The 15,586-nt window shown below is 42.4% G+C and overlaps 1 non-coding gene across 1 annotated transcript; it reads left to right on the top strand.

Annotated features, from left to right (window-relative positions):
- Nucleotides 1-15,178: 15,178 nt before the first annotated feature.
- LOC117196538 (U6 spliceosomal RNA) lies at nucleotides 15,179-15,285 on the top strand. Its single transcript, XR_004476774.1, has one exon. It is a non-coding gene; the product is annotated as a U6 spliceosomal RNA (small nuclear RNA).
- Nucleotides 15,286-15,586: the final 301 nt, after the last annotated feature.

Below are 15,586 nucleotides of genomic sequence, written 5' to 3'. Positions count from 1 at the left end.
ATACAGAGGACAAACTAGTGGTTACCAGTGAGAAGGGGGAAGGGGGGAAGGGCAATATAATGATAGGGAATTAAGAGGTACAAATTATTATGTATAAAATAAGTTACAAGGATATATTGTATGACACAGGGAATATAGCCAATATTTTATCTTAACTGTAAATATGCTCAGGATAATCTTTAAAAATTGTGAATCATTAGGAGGATAATCTTTAAAAATTGTGAATCATTATATTGTACACTTGTAACATTTAAAATTGTATACCAATCGCACTTCAATAAAAAAAACTGAGCTCAATTAAATTCATATTATTGGATGTACATTGCATGCTGGGTTTGGGGAGGGAGATTGTAATTCAAATATCAGTAAGGCATTATCTCTGCTTTCTAGGAACACAGAATTTCTTGGGGACAGGAATAGAGGAGGCTATAACCCCAAACTATAATCGCAGGTTTGAGGTGGCATATGCTGGGTGCTGCAGTACTTCGGTCAGAGTAAGGTGGGAGTGGGCAGGTAAACTTAAAGATTTTTACCATTGTATTTCCAGCCCTAGGAGACCATAGTTTCAACAAATATTTGTCACATGAACCACTGACATCCCTTAAAGTAGTAAGTAGGATCTGAAAAGATTTCATGGAGAAGAAAGCATTTTGAAATGGATAGTTTTTTAAGTTTTAGAGGAGGGGAGCATTTTATTCTGTGGCTGCAGAATATGCCAAGGACAGATACTTAATAAAAAATGTTTGAGAAGGGGATGTCTGGGACCTGCTGACTGTTGTTGAATTGAGATGAGTAGGTGATAATGATGAGGATTTAGCTGACATGTATGATACGTCTCTGGTGCGCCAGATGTTTTTAAGAACATGCTCTCATTTACTCTCCAGAAGTGCAGAGTTTGTGGTAGACACAAACGTGCTACCCAGCTCTCCCTGCAAAGAGCTGCTCCCAGCTGTGGAGAGTGCGGTCGGCTGACAGTTCCTGTTCTGCTGTCACCTCCTCCTGAGCTGGCCTCAGCTGCAGGGAGCCACCCACCAGCGTGCCCTTTCTGAGGACAGCCCAAGATAGTGACTGAATGATGCTGGAGCTACCCTGTGGGTTTTATTTGCTCCAGGGCTCCCTCCAGGGCTGGCCATGGTGGTGTTGGGCTTTCACACCAACAGGAGTCACTTCACTGTCATCCCAGATAGATGTATTCTATCAGGAAAGCTCTGGTCATCTGTGACCCCTAGAGGAAGCCAAAGCTCCGGCCAACTGTGCCCACTCTTGGCTTGGCTGCTTAAGTCAATCTTTTAAGTTTCAGCTGAACTGAAACTCTTTCCTTGTTCCAAGCTTTCATAATACCCTTTATAGAATTGGCAACAATTTGCAATCACCTATTTGCTTCCTCCTCTCTCTGCTCCACAAAGCTATGACTCCAGGGGGGCATGGGTCACCCCTAACTTCCCACCTCTGAGCACACTGCTTGATATACAGTAGGAGCTCAATTTACATTTGTTGAAGATATGAGTCATTACCTATTAACAACAACTGTTGTTGTTATTGTTGTCGTTCTAGGCTCACAGTATGTCTTTGATTATTTCCAAATGACCAAATAGCGTGGTCAGAGATCAACAGGCACTCAAAATTTCTCCTCATATTTACTGCTGAAGTCGTGTTTAATCTTCCTCAGGAGAGGTCCAGGTCCAAAGACAATTCTGACGTCTTCCAGGAATGGAGGCTCCATGGGCGTTCTCAGATGCCTGTCCCAGTGTCTGGAAACCTCTTAAGTTTGTAAGCTATTTGGTTTGTAAACTCCTTTAAAACCAAAGCCATGGGTGGCACCTTTTGACCTTGTTATATCTTCCTCTTGGGAATATTTTTCATCTTGAAATGTGGCAAGGTTATGAAATATTGAAGACATGTTCCCTTTAACATTTGCCCTACAATCTCACGCAGTAGAAAACCAGACTCAGGCGTTTCTGACATAGGTTGCTGCTCAGAGAGGCTGTTTCAACTTCATAGAGATGATGACTTTTAAAGATTTCAATTGTGCAGACTTTTTAGCTTTTACCTTTTCAGACTAGCCTGATCTTTTTTGTAATCATAAATATATTCTTCAATATAAAGTTAATATATTGACAACACAGAGAATTTTGAAAAAAGAGAAAACAGGAAAAAAATGTCACATTCCCAGTCATCTTATAATGCATATGAGGTGAATTTTCTGTCTGCTAAAGGCTTATTCTTTCAGAGTTGCTCTGAAACCAAACTTATCCCGGTCCTGCACAGTTGTGGATTTGGAATTAGAAAACTCAGGCTTGAGGCTCTATTGCCTAATAGCTGTGTGTGCTTCCCCAACTTACACAACCTCTCTGTATCTGGTTTTCTCCTTAGTAAAATAGGGATGGTGATTCCTGTTAGTGAGGTAGTAGAATGCATTGGGGGATCAAGCAAGATAGGGCAACCCCCCTATTAAGCGCTCTTAATATAAACATAAGTTTCTATTATCACTCATCTTTCTCTGGATTTTTTTCTGACCCTTGTGTTTATAGTGGCTGCTGCTGGTCCATCTACATCCCCTGGAGCCTCACACTGTAGCTCCCACAGGCTCATCTTCACTGCAGCATTTGCCTCTCTTTCACCCAAGGGCTTAATCTGGCAGCCAGTTCCTGGTAAATACACAAAAGACAGGTTAATATCAGAGAATAAACACCTTCAGATTGGGCTATAACCAATGACTGATGGAAACTGATCTGTATATACCCTGGTTTATCTGCTTTTTGTGGGGGAACACTTAGTCTCATAGACTACACTGGATCTCAGAGCTTCCCTGGTGTCATTAAGCTCTAGGTGCCCACAGCGATAACCAGCTCAACTATACACTATTTTTTTGGCTTCCTGAATCATTTATTGGCTCCCTTCCCTTTACTGACTCACTAGTCCACTCTCTAACTTGTATTTCCTTGGATTACCTCCCAAATAAACTACTTGTACTTGAATTCTTGTCTCAGGGCCTATTTCTGAGGGTACCCCAAACTCAGCCAGTATGAGTCACAATTGTTTCGGATAGAAATGGCAGGCATCCAATTTAACTCAGTCTAGCCCAGATTAAAATTAAGAAAGTTGGTTCACTGACTATATAATGCAATGTCAGAAGGTGACAAATCCTATTCAAGGATGATGGTTAGATCTGCTGAACTCATTGACTTGTTCTCTCTCTTTCTCAGCAGTGTTTTCCTTTATGTATGAGCTTATCTTCAGATAGAAAAGATGGTGGCTGTGAGGCTCCTCCCAGCCCACACTGCCCCTATAGCATGCAGTGCCTGAGAACGTAGACCTTTTGTCCACACCAGTATCAATTCCAAAGAAGGTGTCCTATTAACAGTATTGGGACACATGCTAACCTCCAGAATGGTCACTATGTCCAGCAGTTGAAGTATGCTGGGTGGTCACCCCAGGAAAGGGACAGCTCCAGTGGGACCACCTGGGATGAGGTGAAGTGGGTTTGGCTTCAAGAGGATGTGAGCAGTGACAAGAATCCCCCAAATGAGAAAATGCTTTCTGGGGTTGCAGTGTTCGTTCTTGACGGTACCGTACATTTTTGAACCTTTTTACCCCAACAGAAGTACTTGGAACTAACAATATGACAATAGAACCAGTGAATCCTTTTCCAAGTTCAGAACAGATGGCTTAGGCGTCACCTTCTGTAATGGAGGAAAAGGAAAATATATGCATTAAACAGTAAAAATAATAATTATTTGTCAAGCACACATAAGACATGTTCTGAATTCCATGCTAAGTATTTTACACACATGATTTTATGTAAATCCCAGAGACAAACCCTGTGACTAGTCATACAGATGACTAGGATTTTTATTTTATAAATGAGGAAACTGAATGAGTTTCTCAAAGTTTTTCAGCTCATAAGTGGCAGAGACATTTGCATCAAGGCTGGTGTGGTTTGAAGCCTGTGCTGCGGCCACCATGCGGCAGCGCCTGCCTGAAACTGATGCTTTGTGAACATCACCTTGGTTGGATCTATGTATACTAATGCTCATCTGCTGTTATGTTCCTTTGCAGTGTTCAGACGCAATAAAACAAACAAACAAACGAAAAAATCAAAACACTGATTGGATTCAAGTGTGGATTAACTCCTTCTTTCTTTCAAATCTCACACTTGAGGTTGGAGACTCTTTGGTCCAACACCAAAGTTTCCTTCTGAGCCAAGAACTTGCAGACCTTACACCTAGAACCACCTGGCCTAGACAAGCCTTTTAATTTAACAATAGTATAATTGGAGTTGCCCAGGTCACTACATCGATTGTCCTTTTGCAGTGAGCCTACAAAGTCTCTTGATTGAGTAGGCATTAGGTTGGATCAGATTTGATGAGGATTAATTTATGAAGTTTATTTTTTTTAATTAAAAACATTTTTAAAATTTATTTCATTTTTTATTATTTTTATTTTTTTCTTTATTCTTTTTATTGTGGTAAAATATACATAACATAAAATTAACTCTCTTAATCACTTTAAATATACAGTTCAGTGGTATGAATACATTCATAACATTGTGCAACCATCACCACTATTCATATCCATAGTCCTTTTCATCTTGCAAAACTGAAACTCTATACCCATTAAATGATAACTCCCCATTTCTCTCTGCCCCCAGTCCCTGGCGACCACCATTCTACTTTCTATCTCCAATTTTGACTACTCTAAGTACCTCATATAAGTGGAATCATACCGTATTTGTCTTTTTGTGACTGACTTATTTCACTTAGTGTAATATCCTCAAGGTTCATCTATGTTGTATGTAGCCTATGTCAGAATTCCCTTCCTTTTTAAGACTGAACAATATTCCCTTGTATGTATATATCACATTTTGCTTATCTATTCATTCATTGATAGACACTTGGGTTGCTTCCCATTTTAGCTATTGTGAATAATGCTGCTATAAACATGGGTATGCAAACATCTCTTTAAGATTCTGCTTTCAGTTCTTTTGGGTACATACCTGGAATTGCTGGATCAAATGGTAATTCTATTTTGAATTTTTTGAAGAATCACCATACTGTTTTTCGTAGTAGCTGTACCATTTTACACTCCCATAATTTGCGGAGTTTCTTAATCAGCTCTCTAGGACAATCTCTCTTACTGGGGCTGTAGGCTGCAGCTCTAAGTATTTTGTGCTTGATAAAAAACAGAACTGTATTTGTATTCCTTTTAGACATTTTGCAATTTTGTTGCTGTTTAAAGATGTAGGAGGTAACTGGGGTACGAGTCTAATTATCTCTGTGATCAGCTGATGAGTGAATTACCCATACATTTGAAAGTGCTAAATTCTCTCATTGGTTTGGCCAATATTTATTCATCTACTCTTGTATATCAGGGTCTGTGCTAGGTGCTGGGGACACAGCAGTGACCCAGACATAAACAAACTGCCCCACAAATAAATATATAACTACAAATTGTGATAAGGATTCTGAAAGAGTTCAAAAGGCAGATTACATCAGTCAGTTTCCAGTGTATGAACCAGAAAAAAAATCTAGATATTTTAAACTGGATGTAAGTTAATACAAGGAACTGGGTGTTTGGAGAAATCAGTGGGGGGGATGAAGGAGCAGCTTAATTTTGGGTTTCAGGAGTGTCTCCCAGAACACTGTAGAGCTGTCTCACCAGGGCTGCCACCACAGTGGAACTTAACCAGAGTCAAGAACTCACTGCCACCCACATAGGTGTCTTATCAAAGCTGCCCCTGAACACCTGGGGAGCTGCTGAGTGGATACCCAGGGCCATGATCCATAATTTAGGAAGCAGATCAAGAGGCACCATGACCACTAATGTCACTATACCCTCTCCCTCTTCACTGTCAGGAATCTGAAAACTGATACAGTACGGAAAAAACTCATGTTCTCATGATGGCGCCAGTAGCAATTGCTGGGTAGAACCAGGCCAGCATCCAGAACCTTAGCTGCAAGGGAGTCAGCAATGCAGTTAGCACATCCGTCCTCTCCAAGCATGGACAGGGAGTGGGTCCATCTAAAGGACCCAGTGCAGGATATGGATTTAGTTTGGGAAGTAGGGAAGGCTGCTTCAAGAAAGCAACATTTCAGCTGAAACATGAAAAATGAGCAGGATTTGGAACACAGTCAAGGAGTGAGAGGTGGTCCATGTAAAAGGAACAGTGAGAGAGAAGGTCTTGTGCTAAGAGGGTGCCTGGTGTGCCTGGGGAGCTGGACAGCAGCTGGTGGAGCAGGATGGGTTAGAGGGAGAACAACAGGCTGGAGGGCAGGGAAGGCCTGCTCACCTAGGGCCTTCTGGATCGCTTCTAAGATTACTACGATGGAACTCTAACTGCAGTGGAAAGTCATTGAGCTATTTAAACAGGATAGAATTGATCTGCTTTATATTTATGAAGGTTATTCTTGCTGATGTGTAACAGTGGTTTAGAGGCAGCAGGAGGAGAAATGGGGCTAGTAAGCTTAGTGAGGAGTTGTCGTTCAGATGAGGGTGATGTCAGTGCAGGTGATACAGAGAATGGAGGAACAGGAACTGCATTTTGGAGGCAGAGGGCTTGAGGCTGGGCTAGTGGAAGCAGAGGTAAGGGTGAGGGAGGAAAGAATCTAGGCGAGACTCCTAAGTGTCTCATCCGAACGGCTGGAGGGGATGCTCACACTACTTAGTGCAACGGGGAAGGCAGGTAGAGCAGGTTTGCCTCTACGACCTCAGCTCTGAGGTCACATAGTGTCACTGCTACCACAGTCACAGGTGCTCCCAGATTCCGGGTGAGGAAACAAAGGCCTCGCATCTCAATAGAAGGGGTTTTAAAGCATCGCTGCAAGAAGATCATGGGAGAAGGGAAATATTGTTATGGACATTTTAGAAAGTATAGTTTGCTACACTATCCAAAAATAGGGTGATCTTTCCATTTATTCAAGTCTTCTGTTGTGTCTCTCTGTAGATTTTTAGATTTTTTTACTCCTAGAAATCGGGCACTTTTAGAGTAGATTACTCTGCTTTGTTGTCTTATTTGATGAGACTGTAATTGGAATAATTTCTTCAATTGTATTTCCTAACTAGTTATGGTTTACACAGAAAAGCTATGGTACTTGTGTGTTAATTTTGTAGCTGTTCACATCAGCGAATGTCTTGGCGAAGAATTAGTTTAAGACATTGCTCAATTACCGGGTCATTATTTATTTCTCACTTTTTTTTTTTTTTTTTTTTTTTTGCGGTGCGCAGGCCTCTCACTGTTGTGGCCTCTCCCGTTGCAGAGCACAGGCTCCGGACGCGCAGGCTCAGCGGCCATGGCTCACGGGCCCAGCCGCTCCGCGGCATGTGGGATCTTCCCAGACTGGGGCACGAACCCGTGTCCCCTGCATCGGCAGGCGGACTCTCAACCACAGCGCCACCAGGGAAGCCCTGTTTCTCACTTTTGATTGTCATGTGACACGGTTTCCACAGTCTAGTCAAGCCCAAAAGAAGATAGAAATGGGTCATTCTTTCATTGTATCATTCACCAAAAGAATCTGTGATTCAAATTTGTAAATCCACCTTGTAGAGATATGTTCCTTGTCATGACAGAAGTAATTCTCCTTACAGATTTTCCTTTGTGCTTTTGGCCCTTGAGGTCTCCATTTTACAAAATGGAGGGGAGAGTTTGAAGCTGTCTGATTTATTTTAATACTGTCATAAGGAAGGCTGGACTGTAGAGCTGGGGGTGTTCCAGCATCAAAATATATTACCTTTTGTTACTAAAATAAAATATTGTTATTATATTATTACTAGTATTTATCTTTATTAGAGATGATTTTTATTTATTCTTCTTTATCTTTGCTTTTTATTTGCTTTTTTTGCTTTATTTGCTTCTTTATTTTTCAATTTCCCATATAATGCTCGCATAATAGAAAAGTGAAAAACTCATGCAAATTCCTTACAAAACATTTTGAAAACACAGGCAAGTAAAAGGAAAAAGTATAAAGTGACTTGAAATCTTGCTACCTAGAGATAAGCACTCAATATTTTGGGATCCAAATTTATAGAATTTCTTAAGTAAAAACGGGATTGTACTCTACATATCTTATTTACCCTGTTCTTGTAAATAACGAATCCCATATGAATAAATGTTCTTCAGACATAACATTTCAAAAACTGCATATTCCGAGGCTTTTCATGAATATTACTTAGAGAAGTTGACTGCATCCACACTTTGGCCAGAGGTGTAAACAATCCCCTCCCTACTCCAGCTTTCCCAGCATTGGTGACTAAAAGAGTTGGAAAATCTTATTACTGTTTTAATTGGCAGCTCCCTAATTATTAATAAGATTGATCATTTTCCCAAAAGATTCAATGGACAATTGCCTTTGCCAGAATTGCTTGAAAATTCTATCACAGTAAAACAATGGGAGAGACATCTGTATGGGTGAATTTGTAAATATTTAATATTCAAGTTGTCATATCTCTAGGTTCAGTCCCTTTAACATGCATACACTCACTAAATCCCTATTTTTAATCATTGACAAATATCTATTGATGGTCTACTATGTGACAAGCCCTGTTCTGGGTACTGGTGACAGAACAGTGAGTGGAAGTGGCAAAGCCCCTGGTGCAGACACTATGAGGAGAAACAAACAAGCAACAATGTGTGATAACACCAGGGCAGAACATGGAATATGGTTTGGGGGCTGCAGAGTGGAGGGGGGTGCTGGGTATTACAGGGGGCTCAAGGGAGACCTCTGGATGAGATGATATTTGGGTAGAGACTTAGATGAAGCAGTGAGTGCGTGAGCCATGCAGGCATCTGGGGAAGAGTGTTCCAGGCAGAGAGACCAGAAAGTGCAGAGTTCCTGGGCAGGAATGTCCTGTTTTGATGGAGGAGCGGTCGGGGCAGAATGAGGGGTTGGGGCAGTGGTCCAAAGTGAGATCAGAGAGTTGGAGGGGCGAGGTCATGTGAAGGTTTGTAGGTCCTGGCCAGGAAGGACTCAGATTTATTCAGAAGGAGCTCAGAAAGGAGGTGGAGAGATTAGTATGACGCTACTGCCATGGTTTGGCTGAGCGGCCAATGGTGCACAGGGATATCAGCCATCTCTCCCAGCAGGCCTGCCCTGCTCTGCCATCCTCAGGATGGCCCAATCTCTCTCCTCTAAGGCCAGACCAGGGACAGAGGGAGTGGGTGTCTTATGAGGTTTGCTGGGTGCTAAAGTGTCTGTGTGACAGGCAATCACAATACCTAAGAGTGACAAGGCAGGATGGGTGGGTGTCACCTTCAGAAGCTGGTTTGACAAGCCTGGGTCTCACACTTTCGGGGTTGACAGGAACATGCTGGTGACTTAGAGAAAAAGCAGGTGGAGGCACCAGAGACTTCAACAAAATGCCCAAAAAAGAAGTGACAGACACGGATGCGTCGTGGGTACCAAATCACTCCATACTTAATCTCTGTATGAGGTACTGAGCATCTATAAATGACAGCAAGAGGCAGCCTGGCAGGCTGCTGTGGGTTTCACTTGCCAGTTAGGGACTAGCTGGAGGTTTTTCTCATGTCTGAAATGCCACTTCTGAACACAAAAACTAAGCAAAGTGGGTTCAAAGTTCCAAGTCCAGGCCTCTACTCACAAACCAGGTCAATGAGCTGTCAAGCAGGAAAGGATTTGGAAGGACCAGGACCAAGGACCCTACGGGTAGCATTGATCATCTCCAGGGCCTGACCCAGAGACCTCATGTGGAGAGTATCACACAGAAACTTCACAGGGAGAACCAGGGCACACGAGGGGCTAGATTCCTTGTGGTGATGTGGTGGTCATTGTCCTAAGCTCTAACTTAGGGGAACAATCAGTACCAGAGCTCCCTTCACTATCCAGGCCTCTTCAAGGATGACAGAAAGCCCACCTTTTCCAGGAAGCCCTCCTGCCCATCTCAGCTCACACTCATCTCCCTTCTCTGGCTTTTGTGGACCTCTGGATGGCAACACTTGTTTAGCACTTAATTGTTCTAGAAGGTAAAATTCATGAGGCTGATGACTGTTCTGCTTATTTCTATACCCCCAGTGTAGGAACCATGGTGGTATCTCAATGAACAGTTATTAAAAGGATACATTTTCTATTTTTATAATTAAAAAAAATTGAAATATAGTTGATTTACAATGTTGTATTAATTTCTGCTATACTGCAAAGTTATTCAATTATACATATATATATATATGTATATATATATGCATTCTTTTTTACAATATTCTTTTCCATTATGGTTTATCACAGGATATTAAATATAGTTCCCTGTGCTATGCAGTAAGAGCTTGTTGTTTATCCATTCTATATAAAAAACTAACATCTGCTAACTCCAACCTCCCGCTCCATCCCTCCCCCAACCCCCTCCCACCAGTCTGTTCTCTATGTGAAATGTATGAATTTTAAATTCTTTTAAGGGTGTATAGATATTCTTATAAACTTAGGATGAGATCAGATCTTGTTTGTTGTCATCCCTGTCCTTTTTCTTCTTTCTCTGCCATATTATCAAGCAGACACCATCAGTGGCCCATCCATATGACCTCGGCCCACTCCAAAATCAGCTACAGAGTTCCCGTGCTTCTTTTGGCTCTGCCATAGGTGAGGGCTTTGTCCTCGTGTCCTGGACATTCTCCAAAGAGTCAAATCTGCCAGGATGACCCTCCGTCAATAAAAGATGGGAATTGGTAGATAGCTTCCAGATTCCTTGTTTCTTGGTGGAATAATTCTGTGTGCAGCCCACAGTCTCTCAGAAGCCCCCAGAGGACTGAGCCCAGCTGCTGGCAGTGGTTGCCCACATATAGTGCACCCTCACGGCTTTCTTACCTCCCCTTTCCCAGGTCATCACTGTCTTACTCTATTTCCTGGTACCACCTCCTAAATCCTAAATAAATTACTGATACCCAAATCCTCACATCAGGGGCTGCTTTGGGGGAACCCAAACTAAGACACTTACCTACGGTGCTTAGAAAAGCTGAGCATATGGGATTCCTGTGAAGATGGAGTGAAGTGATGCAAGTAAGGTGCTCAGCAGGGCTTGGTCTATGGTAAATGTCTGGCCCCATCAGCCACTATCGCTGTTGTAGTCCATGTTGACGGTGCCCAAACAATATTTGTGCATTCTTCATCTTTGAGGTGGGATTTTGAGGAGGAATTGAGGCAAAGACCAAAGGGCACCCAGAACAACAGTAATGGTGGAAATCAACGAGGAGGAACAGAGTCAAAGATCAAAGACAAAGCCATGAGAAGCAGCGCATACTAGGTGTTCGCCTGTGTGGTACCAATCGCAGAAGAAGTAATACATCACCCTGGGCCAGTGGGGAGAGCTTCCCGTATTTTCAAAGCAGTGATGTAGTCCTTCAGCCAGCTGGAGTATAAGGATATTTACAAGCTGATGGCAAGGGTCTATTAAGACAAACCTGGCAGGAATGGTCAGAAATTTGGCTTCCTTTGAAGGGACAGGCAGATTCTGTATGTCTAGTTGCGGAGGAGCAGTTGGTCTAGTTTCTGAAGCCTGTGGACAGAGAAGTGGAAAGCAAAGGCATGGGCAGAGCTAGAATCCTGAGGATTCGAGAATCAGCAAAGGTTAAAGTCTGTACTTGGGTCAACAGATACATGCTACTATATATAAAATAGGTAGCCAACAAGGACCTACTGTAGAGCACAGGGAACTCTACTCAGTAATCTGTAATAACCTATATGGGAAAGGAATCTGAAAAAGAATCGATATATGTATATGTATAACTGAACCACTTTGCTGTGCACCTGAAACTAACACAACATTGTAAATCAACTATACTACAATATAAAGTAAAAATTAATTAAAAAAATGTCTGTACCTGCAGAAGAAGTGTTTAAATCTTTGCACTTTGTTGACTGTCTCTGAAAGAGATCAGATCCCACACGGGACTTTGGCAGTGATTGTGAGCAGTGGCAGACCACTGGTATGCCACCATCATACCAACAAGTGTAATTGGTTCTATAGTGACTTTTCAGTACTAGGGTTTGTGCCTGACAACGTTTGATTCTGTAGAATGGAGGTCCCTTTGGAGTCCCAGTGCCTCTGTGCACAGTCAATAAACATATGTAGCAGGTGGGGAAGTAAAACAAAGCCAGTGACATCAAGGTAGGAGGGGAGAGGGAAGAAGAAAGCAGTGAGTCCTCAGCAGATGCCCTACCCGGGTTGGCTGAGTGGGGTCGGGGCCCCGGGGTGGCTGCCTTCTCTCAGTCCTGCCGGCTGGGACCAAAACAGACAAGATGTTCTCACTGATGTGGTTTCTTGCCAAACCACCGCTGTAGTTTACAGCTTACCCCAACATGGGGCAGGCTGTCTTCTCACCTGCTTTTTATGAACGGTGTGATTGCATCATTGTAAGGAAGACATAAAGTAGGCTGGGAAAGGGGAATGCAGATGTTCCACCAGTATGGACAAACTGGTCAGGTCATAAAGCACCCAGAGACGGGGTACAGGTGCTTGGGAGAAGCTGGAAAACCAAGCCATCTGAGACTTTTGGAGTTGCTCTGAACCCTGGGAGATATCTTTTGTCATATTGTGATTTAGGAAAAGAAATACATATATTTGGTTTTTGTCCCCTTTTCTGGCACAGAGCTACTAAAACCCTTGGAATTTCCTAAATAAGAGTGACAAAGGTGTCTTTTGTTATGTTAATGAAGTGAGTTTTGGACCTTACCTGGGGGTGGGGCTGGAACCAACCGTGTGATTGGAGAGTTCAGTTTCCCCCTCCTCCTACAAGCCGCTGTGGAGGGAAAAGGCTGGAGATTGAGTTCAATCACCAATGGCCAAAGATTTAATCAATTGCACCTCTGTGATGAGGCCTCCATAAAACCCCAGAGCTCTGGTTGGTGAACACGTGGAGGTTTGGGGGAGGGCGCAGGAGCTCCACGCCCTTTCCCTAAACGAGGCCCTTAGGCCCTTGGCCTCTCTTCCATCCAGCTGTTCCTAAGTTGTATCCTTCTCTAATAAACCAGTGATCTAGTAAGTATACAGTGTTTCTCTGAGTTCTGTGAGCTGCTCTAGCAAACTAATTGAATCCAAGGAGGTGGTTGTTGGAACCCCTGATCTATAGCCAGTGGGTCAGAAGAACAGGTGACAACCCCTTACCCTGTGGGATCTGATGCCACCTCTGAGTAGCCGTTGTGAAGACTGGGATGAAGTATAGGACATCCCACTGGGGTCAGAGAGAAACTGCGCCGGCAGCACACACACTGGAAATTGACACCTACCTTCACCTTGGTCCCTGGGATTCCAAGTGTGCCTTAGGGGCGATTGGGGCTCATAAAGCTAGTCCCCTTTTATCTGTGAGATACTGTGGTGACCATGCAGATACCTAAGGTGTCAATAAAGTTACAGCGAGTTATTAGTTATACTTTGATCCTGGGCATGACTAATTTCCTTATGAAATTTAACCAAAAGCCTGAATCTCCTGATTGCTGTTCCGTGTGATCCAGTGGCAGAGGGAAAAGAATGGTTCTCAGGACTGTCTTGACTCTTATGAGAGCTCATGGGTAAAAACAGAAACTGAAAAGTGATGTCTGGCTTGTGTTTGACCAATAGCAGGTCACTCACCATCTCTGGGCTTCAGTACCTTCCTCTGTGGAAGAGACCCTTTGATTTCAGGATTTCTGGGTCTCCTCCCAGTCTGTTCCCTGGGGCTTCCATAGTGGGGATGGTGTGGGAGGCCCAGCTGCTGTCGCTGCTTCTACTACCTGCAGGAGGAAGTTTTGAACACTTTTGTCTTATCTCTTTCTCAGTGATTCCAATTTTAGTGCCTGTGGTAAGTGAGAAATTCAATTATTTGTCAAATATGTTTTTTATTAAATGATCCTTTTGCTGTGCAGTCATTTTAATTCCCTTTTAAAATTTTCATTCAACTCTATGACATAACTCACAGCAAGATCCTTTTTGACCCACCTCCTAGAGAAATGGAAATAAAAACAAAAATAAACAAATGGGACCTAATGAAATTTAACAGCTTTTGCACAGCAAAGGAAACCATAAACAAGATGAGAAGACAACCCTCAGAATGGGAGAAAATATTTGCAAACGAAGCAAGTGACAAAGGATTAATCTCCAAAATATACAAGCAGCTCATGCAGCTCAAAGTCAAAAAAAACAAACAACCTAATCAAAAAATGGGCAGAAGACCTAAATAGACATTTCTCCAAAAAAGATATACAGATTGCCAACAAACACATGAAAGGATGTTCAACATCACTAATCATCAGAGAAATGCAAACCAAAACCACAATGAGGTATCACCTTACTCGGGCAGAATGGCCATCACCAAAAAATCTACAAACAGTAAATGCTGGAGAGGGTGTGGAGAAAAGGGAACTCTCTTGCACTGTTGGTGGGAATGTAAATTGATACAGCCACTGTGGAGAACAGTATGGAGGTTCCTTAAAAAACTATAAATAGAACTACCATACAACACAGCAATCCCACTACTGGGCATATACCCTGAGAAAACCATAATTCAGAAAGAGTCATGTACCACAATGTTAATTGCATCACTATTTACAATAGCCAGGAGACGGAACAACCTAAGTGTCTGTCGACAGATGAATGGATAAAGAAGATGTGGCACATATATACAATGGAATATTACTCAGCCATAAAAAGAAATGAAATTGAGTTGTTTGTAGTGAGGTGGATGGACCTAGAGACTGTCATACAGAGTGAAGTAAGTGAGAAAGAGAAATACAAATACTGTATGCTAACATATATATATGGAATCTAAAAAAAAAAATGGTTCTGATGAACCTAGGGGCAGGACAGAAATAAAGACGCAGAAGTAGAGAATGGACTTGAGGACATGGGAGGGGGAAGGGTAAGCTGGGACTAAGTGAGAGAGTAGCATTGACATATGTACACTACCAAATGTAAAATAGATAGCTAGTTGGAAGCAGCTGCATAGCACAGGGAGATCAGCTCAGTGCTTTGTGACTACCTAGAGGGGTGGGATAGGGAGGGTGGGAGGGAGATGCAAGAGGGAGGGGATATGAAGATATTATATACATATAGCTGATTCACTTTGTTATACAGCAGAAACTAACACAACATTGTAAAGCAATTATACTCCAGTAAAGATGTTTATAAATTGTTTTTGTTGTTCATAGGATCACATTAAAGTAAGATCTTTCCTACTCAAAGATTATACAAATACTCTCCTGTGGTGCTCGCTTTGGCAGCACATCTACTAAAATTGGAACAATACAGAGAAAATTAACATGGCCCCTGCACAAGGATGACACGCAAGTTCGTGAAGCATTCCATATTTTTGTGTGCTAACACATATATATGGAATCTAAAAATTAAAAAAAATGGTTCTGAAGAACCTAAGGGCAGGAAAGGAATAAAGATGCAGACATAGAGAATGGACTTGAGGACACAGGGATGGGAAAGGGTAAGCTGGGACGAAGTGAGAGAGTGGCATAGACATATATTCACTAACAAATGTAAAATAGATAGCTAGTGGGAAGCAGCTGCATAGCACAGGGAGATCAGCTCAGTGCTTTGTGACCACCTAGAGGGGTGGGATAGGGAGGGTGGGAGGGAGACGCAAGAGGGAGGAGATATGGGG

The sequence above is a fragment of the Orcinus orca genome, chromosome 10 (genome assembly GCF_937001465.1).
Source record: "Orcinus orca chromosome 10, mOrcOrc1.1, whole genome shotgun sequence".
NCBI classification, from domain to species: domain Eukaryota; kingdom Metazoa; phylum Chordata; class Mammalia; order Artiodactyla; family Delphinidae; genus Orcinus; species Orcinus orca.
This window is presented reverse-complemented; position numbering and strand designations above follow the sequence as displayed.